The following is a 9,301-nucleotide window of genomic DNA, read 5'->3' as shown; positions in this document are numbered from 1 at the left end:
CCTTGAATATCTCCAGTGTAGGAGACTCCACAACCCCCCTGGGCAACCTGTTCCAGTGCTCTGTCACTCTTACAGTAAAGAAGTTCTTCCTGATGTTAACGTGGAACTTCCTATGTTCCAGTTTACACCCATTGCCCCTTGTCCTATCACTGGATATCACTGAAAAAAGCCTAGCTCCATCATCCTGACACCTACCCTTTACATATGGTCAATGAGAAACTGAACATGAGGCAGCTTCAATGTGCGCTCGCAGCCCAGAAAGCCAACCGTATCCCGGGTTGCATCAAAAGGAACGTGACCAGGAGGTCAAATGAGGTGAGCCTGCCCCTCTACTCTGCTCTTGTGAGACCCCACTTGCAGTATTGTGTGCAGTTCTGGTGTCCTCAACATAAGAAGGACATGGAGCTGCTGGAACAAGTCCAGAGGAGGGCCATGAGGATGATCAGGGGACTGGAGCACCTCCCGTATGAAGCCAGGCTGAGGAAGTTGGAGCTATGTGCTTGGGTTGCACATACTGTTTTGTGCAAGCAGTATCTGCCTTATTACAGCAACTTCAGTAAATAAGTAAAAAGAAAAAAATCACAAAACCCCATGTTTCAATGTGCAATGGTCTTTACAGTTTCTATATCCTGATCAATGCAGTCATTGCAAGGGTCTCTACAGTTATCAGCCCCACACATGGCTGCCCAGTTTTCCTTAAATAATTCTGTTATCCACAATCCTAAAAGGCTGATAATGTAACTAAAGTTAGTTACTGCCTGGGAGCACTCCATCCTCTTAATGAAAAGAAAGAACTCATCTCCACTGGTGCTAAACTCTCACATCTGGGCTATGAAACCACTGGTCTTCTAAGAAACTGACCTCATGTATTATAGAATTATTTCAGTCCTTTCTTTTCCAGTTCACTATATGACACTAGACAGAAGGGCTGTCAGGCTGGGTGACCTCTGTTATGTTATGTCTAAGTTCAGGCTATTACTACGTAAGTGACTTATGCAATAGAAGTGGGAGTCTTCAATGGCAACAGTGGTCACGAGAGCCAGGCCCAGCGAATAATCCACAGGCTTACCAGACTCAAAAAGAGCAAAACTTCAGGAAATGAGTATTGGTGTCTTTGGAAAGATTGTGCTTACCAGCTGCTGCAAACATATTCGTTGTGTTCACTGAGTAAAGCCATCCAACAGCAAGCTGTTCAGTGAGCAGCAGAGCTAGCATCACCTGCTCTCCTGGAGATCTGTGCCCCATGCCCTGACACACATACACCCCTCCACTGCAGCCACCTCAACTCTCCCCTCGTGGCCTTTCGCCACCATGCTCCAGCCCTTTCCTTCCCCCCAGATAACACCCTCTGCTCCCAGCTCACCCATGACTAGATTGTCTAGGCCAGGTGTAGCACATCCTTAGGCTCGCTCACAACTACATCCGTGATAACCGGTCAGCTTGTCATTGCCCATCACCACATGTAAGGACTGGGCTCTGTCTGACTTTGGGTTTCCCATTCATACACAATAGCAGCGACCAGTTTTCCTCACACTACTACAACCCCAGACTCTTTGAAAACACATCCCCTTGGAAAGTGCAGCTGGAGCAGGCTAAAGGGATTAAAGTCATTTTACAGTGCGATATCATATGCTGACCTGTCTTAGTCAAATAAACTAGACCCAAGTATCTACAGAGTAGCAGTGCAGTTCCCAGATGGCATAATGTCCTCAGATACATATAATAAGATCAGCATTTTCAGTAACCTTTCTTCAGAAGAGATCTGTTCCAGATGGTAATTTTTTACTCAGAAAACATACACCAGTAGCAGGACTTCAAGTTAAAATAGTGTGTCTGAAGGTACAAAAGTTTGGTTTAAAATAACTCAGGAAGAAATGAAGATAGAACAAGTATTCTTTTTAGGAGCTGTCTGCTGAGGAGGACAGGTCACTTTGTGGTCACTTATAACTGAGTATTTATAAACAGAAATATGCAAGTCTAGCAACTATATATACAGGGAGAATTTTTAAGGGAAGCTGGTATCATTCTGTGGTTTCGCTGTGCTGATGATTCATTTATACAGCTCAAGATACTGGAGCATAGCTGTGAAATCCCTAACTTGACGACCGGGCTATTCCCCACATGTGTCACTGCCCTTCTCACTAGATCGCTATTTCCCACACCAGGGCTACATGCCACATGCAGGTGGATTTTGCTCTCTTAGGATATCCCAATAAAATAACCAAAATCTTAAGTAGTATTTAGCATCCTGGTAGTTCCTTGCAACAGAGGCTTCCAAAAACCCTCTACAAGCAAGGTGTGTCTGTTCATTATCTCTAGTCCATGGAAGGGGAAATGGAAATTCAGGCACCATGGAGTGAGGATGAGACCAGTTCTAGAAGGGACGGTTAAGATACCAGCTTTTTCAGCAACTCCCAGGTTCTGCTGTCTGTCCTGGAGGAACTCACCAAAGTGGCTCTGTGGCTGATGACGCTCGGCATCCAGGAACTGCACTCACATGGACTTTGCTGTTTATTCTATTACTCTGTTTGGCTGAGCCAGCTTCACGCGATTAAAAATAGGAGAAAATTTCTCTGGTTCACATCAGAATAAGGTGGTGAGACATTAAGAAATATTGAATGCTGAAAGCTAACTGGCAAGCAGATGCAAAGTAAACCACAACTATTGCACCAACACATGTTCTTGGGCTTACTGATACAGGCAAACCTGGTTTTAATAATTTATAATGTCCTTGTGCACAGTTCCCACATGGTCTCTTGGGGAGCATAAAGATGGAGAGGGAAGAAAAGAAGCTATCCAACTCTGAGAATCACCAAATAGATGGGACAGAAAGAGAAAGACTAAACAGAGGAATTATCCCAATGCACAACAGATGTCAAGAATACAGTAATTTGCATGCTTATCCAGAGAAATAATGCTGTCATATAGCAGTTGCACATGACTGACTTCGAGAAACAGGAGGAGATGGGCCAAAAGATATACACTTTGTCAGGGAATGTTCGTTTGGCCAGAGTAGTAACAGCTTGATTACAGATTGCCTCCCTGCTATGGGCTCCTGGGATTTCCACACACCCTTTCAGTGCACATGAAACCAGGCAGGCTGTGAAAAGCAGTTGCACTGTTAAGAGCTGGAAGGGGCAGGGAGGAGGAGATCCTCACTGTCTAAGTCAACAGGCTGCAAGGGACAAAGTAACGGCTAAAAGGCCCAGATCCAACAGCAATGAGGCCAGAATTACTTCAAGCAACAAAAAGTGCCTCACTCACCCTCACCACAAATGGCATTTGGGTTGACCAAAGGTACTCTCCCTTTATCGGTCATCCATACTGTAAATATCACACCCAGGTTTGCATTACCTGCCTGGGACACTGGAAGGTCTTTATCTTGCCCACTAATGCTGCACACAGCCAGCCAGCAACAGATGAAATAGTGTTTCTGCAGACATGCAGCCATAGACTGATGAAATAAAGAAATTGTTTCTAAAATGTATGATTTGCTGGATTTTTATTAAAGAGAGAAAATCATTCTTGGGCACAGTGTACATGATGTGATGCAATGTTCACAAGCAGTGAAAGAGGACTGTTGCAAAGCTAAGTTTGTTGAAAGCTGCAGAGGTGAAATGGTATCTCTGTCCCTATACACTGAACTGGAGGGGGTAATCTAAATTGCTAAATAGTGACAGTCTTACCATCCTCTCTAAAATTACACTAAAAATGAAAAAAGGTGTCTTACTGTCCTTCTTTCTCTCATGGATAAAATTATGTATAGAAACACTGAATTTTCTTCATGGTGTGCAAGCAGTGGCTTCACCAGTGTAAAGTCTCAGATGCTGATACTATTACATCCTGCATGTACTTCTCTGCAGATCTGCAGATGATCTGGCAAAGTAGGTGGACCACAACTTGCAGCTCAGCTTGAGCCCTTCCCCAAGCTGCCAGCCATCCCTACTGCTTGCATGGAGTAAGCCTGCAGCAGATGTTCTACCACTCCTCAGTGAAGGGCTTTAGGCAAAGCCGCAGCATGGCCATGGTCACTCACCGTGTCAGGGCTAACGGGAAGCTAAGGATGCCAGGGAGAACAGCGAGCAGACATTTCCCACAGCTATGCATGTTCTCAGACTGCAGGCAGTGAGTCAGTTCTGGCACTAGGGACATGCTAGAAAAAAAGTGAACATGAGATTGCTGAGTAGCTTTTCTCCACTTCCAAAATTGCAGCGTTTGCTTGCAATCACGATCAGTCTTCTTATATATGAAGTAACACAATGTGCTCTGTGGTTTTGCATGTGAAAAGTGTAGTGGGATTTGAAAGCACAGCAGTGATTACAAAAAGCCCATGATAACAGTAGGCAGGGGAGAAAGTGTGTGCAGTTGAGGAGCATGAAGTCGTATAGAGTTACATGAGCCAAAACAACAGGGACAACATAAGATTTCTAAATCAGTTACGGTGCTTGGCTTAAGCAGCCAACCCATCAAACAGGCATTCCAGAAGCAAAGCGTAAAATAGATGACGAAGATTTTTGTTCACAACTGCTTTTTTGTTAGGTGAACTTAAAATGAATTGGCAATAAGTAACCTCATAGCTATGAAAAACAGTGACAAATATATGTCCTATGATTAGGGGAAAATGGAGTTGGTACGGATCATACATTACTGCAGGTGTACTGTAATATTAACCATTCATTTTTTATTACATGTTCCTGAACGAAGTTTTTGTCTCACCAAGAAGATGAAGTCATTTGTTTAATGCAGGCAGTAGATCTCCTCTTTTATCTTGGTTTACTTGGTTTTTTTTTCTACTTCTGACACACAAGCATTTCACGCACTTGTTTTAAGAAGCAGTATGAAATACCCTTAGTAGATAGAGTTACCCATGGTATTTTTCCTACTCCATTACCTCGATGTGTAATTTATTATCACAGGAGTTGGGGAGAGGTTGGACTGGGGTGAAGGACACAGTGCAAAACAAGTGAAAGTGGCATAGAAATCAAGACACCAAACTTTCAGTTGTATTTGGCATTCTTCCTTAGTAGTTGTCCTGTGTTTAGTGACACAATAGTCAGCAATTCCAACTGGTATAAAGAGTTGCTAGAGTGAAAAAAACAGACAAGATAGCCTTGTTCTGGATCGGTGATGTATAACGGAAAGGGGGTTACAAATAAATGAATAACAAACGAAAAGGTGCAACAGATACTGCTTCTCAGTGATGGTGGGGATAATCAGGGCATTTGCAAATAGGAATTGGGAGAAATCAAGACAGTTCAGGAGAAAAAGAGCCAATCCCATCATCACGATCGTCCTCCTAAAGAAGAAATGCAAGATCAACATAAAGCAATGCTGTAAGATCACAATCACTTGCAATGAAGATGAGGTAGGCTTAGTCTTTCTTTTTATCTTCAATTTATCTGTTCAGTTGGTGCACATACACTGTGAAGAACTGAAGAAAGTATGATTTTGTACCATTCATTCCGGTTAATGAACACGTAAGAATCAGTTATCATCAGGTGAGCTTGGAGGGTTCTGTTATATTCATAATGGCTGACCACCTAATGGGCGTACAAATACACTTGGAGCATCAAAACTTAATTTTAGGAGTATTTCAGCTTTCAAGTGCATTGAGTAAAGCCTTTCTCCAACACATGATGTTCTGTACAAGCTGAAAAGGGAACTCATAATTTCAGTAACCGGTTTTTAAAGACTTTGGGAGGATTTTACACATGATGGGAAGTCAAGGCAATATCTAATGGTTTTTGTTTAAATCATTGTTATCATTTCTATTTTGAAAGAAAACAAGGGATTTGAACAACAGTATTGCCTTACTATGCAAATTTTCCTTAATCACAAGCTGGAAGAGCATTAAGATGAGGGTTTACCATTTGCAGGAAAATTTGGGTAATTTTAATGGAACATTGCAAGAAAGTAGTGGTTTTTTTCTCCTTAAAAATATCCCTAGATTAAGAGGTTTCTTCCCAACAACTGAGATCCCTGCTGGTCTTTCTGGCTGTAGCTTCCAGAATCTGTTATTTCAGGGGCATTTATTTCACTGGGGACACAGCAGAGCCCTGCTGGGATGAAAGCAGCTCATCAAACCTGATCTTCTTACAAGGACAGCTCATGGAACTTGATCTTCTCTTAAGCGCTGAGCCATTCCCCTTTTCTTCACAGAAAGCTGAAAGATCTCAAGATCTTTACAAGTTACTATTTTGATTAATGTACAAGTTCTTGTGAATAGGCTTCCCAGGGAGAGTGTTTTCGGCAGGATGTATGAATAATTGATACTGCTCTTGGCTTGATACCATAGTTACGGAAACAAAAGAAAAAATGGGGAACTGAATTTAACCATTTAATACCATAATGATATGGCATCATTGTCTGGAATCTTTAACCATCGTTGACTGCCTTGAAGTTGCAACTGACCGTCTCCGCACATCAAGGACACGGCAATCAACAGTAGGGTATCTTGCTGCTCTTCAGTGCTTCAGAGCTGCTGCCTGTTTCATGATGTGTTTATGAAACTGGCCTGAGATGAGAGGGTTATAATTACATGCTCCATGCAGAAGTCACAGGATCTTTTGCTGGGTTTTAAATATCCAAGAATAATCCTGGAGATACCTAAGAAGGCACGTACTCCTAAAAATTACCATATTTCAGTGGCAATTTTTAGACTCATTAGAAACTCTCTTTAGATATGTCGACTGAGACAAAGAGAAAGAGAAAAGAAAAGAAGAGACATGTATGTATCCATACATGGAGAAATATAGAGGCTCCCACCTGCTGGGAGGAAAGAGTTGTATTCCAATTGCAAAAGTCCCCAAAAGAAGGGTGGAAATTAAAGCCCTGCAGGGTTTCCATTCCTGCTCTGCTCTCTGTTATTTCATTGCCCCATGCAAAACAGAATAGCTGCAGGATGCTGGCTGTGCTTGCCAGGGGACATGAGGGTAATCTGGCCAAAACTGTTGAGTGTAAGCTGGCAAATGTTTGTGAAAACTCAGAACTATTTTACAGCAAGACACCAGCCAGAAAAGGTTATTAATAACACAGCTAATAGCGTTTTAGTGAAGTTTACATATATAGTGAGAACCCAAGAACTGCATTAAAAAGTATTTACTTTATATAGTTCTACAACATTAAAACATTCAGTAGCAGCAGTGGTTTGTCATTTTAAGTCAAAATCCATTAACGAGTTTGCTGGCGATACCATGTTTATTAGAGGCTGACAGCCTCTTGCAGGGACCCTGCAGCTAGGCATTCACAGAGCCATCAGAGCTAGGATGCCACCTTCCAGTCCTTGCTCAGACCATTTGTCTCTTCATTCTAGATAGATAAATTTACTTTTTCACTCTCCAGAATCACAGCTGTAATAGAAGAGAATGATTTTTCTATTATATCCTCAAATCATCAAATTATTCTTATTTCTGCAGGCTTGGTGGATCAGAGCCTGAAATTTTCTGGCACTGTGGTCTGCTAAAGGGAGATATGCAGTGTTTGCTTAATAATGTAAACAGCTACCAGTTTTAATGCTCCTCTTATATGAGAGTTTCAAAACCTTGTAATGTTGTAATGAAGAAAAGTGCCTGGCAGAACTGCTCCTTGAGGCTGTGCTTTCTGAGAAGATGAAGAAACAGCACCTTGAAGAAAGGATTCTATGAACGTGCCATGTTGGATGTTTTTGTAAGAGGGGTTTTCATCAGAAGTTGACCCTGGTGCACAGGGGTAATAATGAACTAAACAGGCTATGCTTTCAACAGGGCTTAAGCCTGACTCAGTAAATACAAGTTGCTTTGGGTTCAGCTGCTTCGTCTTCAATAAACATGAACCCTGTAGTATCTTATGCACATTATCAAGCCCCTACCAGCAGCAAAGTGGATGTAAATTCATCTGCACCCTGAGCCAAGATCTGCTGTGCCTCTGACGTGTGTTCTTGTCCAGCTCTTGAGCTGCTCTCCTCCATAATTCTCACCGATCTGTAGGCCTCTGTCCTCCCAACACCCTTATCAGTCATCCCCAGGCTGTTATAACCAGCTCACATATTTAGATGGGGGACTTTATTATCCTTTCCTACTGAAAGAAGCTTTATTTTGTACAGAGGTGAGTGACCTAATGATACAGCCACAGAAAAAGGTGAATCATGAGCAGAAGTAGGGCCAAAACACAGAAGACAAACAGCACACAGTGGCACAAGTGCAGGAGAGGCTGTTAGCACAGGAACTGCACCACTGGAGAGAGGCCTGTCATGTACCTGGTTCATTCAGGAAGGCTGCCCACACCACAGCCAGCATCTCTCATGACATGAAGATGTTTCTCACAATGCTCAGCCTCTATCACAAGACCCTCTCTTTACTTTTCTGTCCTGCAAATGTATGCTTTATTGCATGCACACATACACCTATGTACACACTGCAGCTTACTCAGGAAATAGTTAATTCTTTTGCTCTAAAACACTATTATAAGCTAAGAGCAAAAGATGTTCTGGACCTTTGGGGTATCAGGAGAAAAAGGAGAGAAAAAGGAGAAAAAGGAACACATACCTATACATATGGGAAAAAGTTTCTTAATAAACAGAGTAATGGGTCTAAAGACACTGTGAAACTTCATAGGCCACCCAGCAGTCGGGGATCAGGGCTTGCAGCATCACAGAGAAATATGCATGACAGATAGGGAATCTGAAACTACAAGAATGTCAGAGCAGTCACAATAGGGCAGACTGAAAGGCCCCATAGCCACGTATATGATCTTGACAGTAACCCGCAGCCAATGTCTAAAGAGAAGTAAGAACATAGCACATGTAGTGTCACTTTTCCCCTTGTATTTTCTGGCAACCAGCAATTAAGGTCTTTCAGAGCCTCCAGAAAGGATTGATCCCACACCACCTGGCTTCCGTGAACCTGGAATACCTCCAGCCTCTCGCCCTGATCATATTATCCAACTGCCAACTCTTCTCTGATCTTATCAAGTATCTAACCTTGCTGTAGGGGTCACAGCTCTGGAAACTCTGTCATTCTTGCTGCCTGTGTGTATATGTAATTTTATACCCCACTTGAGGCAGGAGAGCCAGAACTACACATATGTGTAATCTGAACTTCTAAAGTTCTGTAACAACATTATCTGTTGTGCCCTATATTCTCTTCCTACCAATTGAATCCAGCACCATGCAGACCCAGAAGTCCAGACATGTCTAGTCATGAACAACTTCCCGTCTGCCACTTAGATTTAGTGCTGGGCAGAGGTGCTTTATGGTGGCATTACACATTCCCCTGTCATCAACCAAGTGGGTTAGCAAACAACGGAGAGCAAATTTGCAAAGAGC

The sequence above is a fragment of the Lathamus discolor genome, chromosome 4 (assembly GCF_037157495.1).
Source record: "Lathamus discolor isolate bLatDis1 chromosome 4, bLatDis1.hap1, whole genome shotgun sequence".
NCBI classification, from domain to species: domain Eukaryota; kingdom Metazoa; phylum Chordata; class Aves; order Psittaciformes; family Psittacidae; genus Lathamus; species Lathamus discolor.
The sequence above is the reverse complement of the archived record's forward strand: the minus strand, read 5'-3'. Positions refer to the sequence as shown.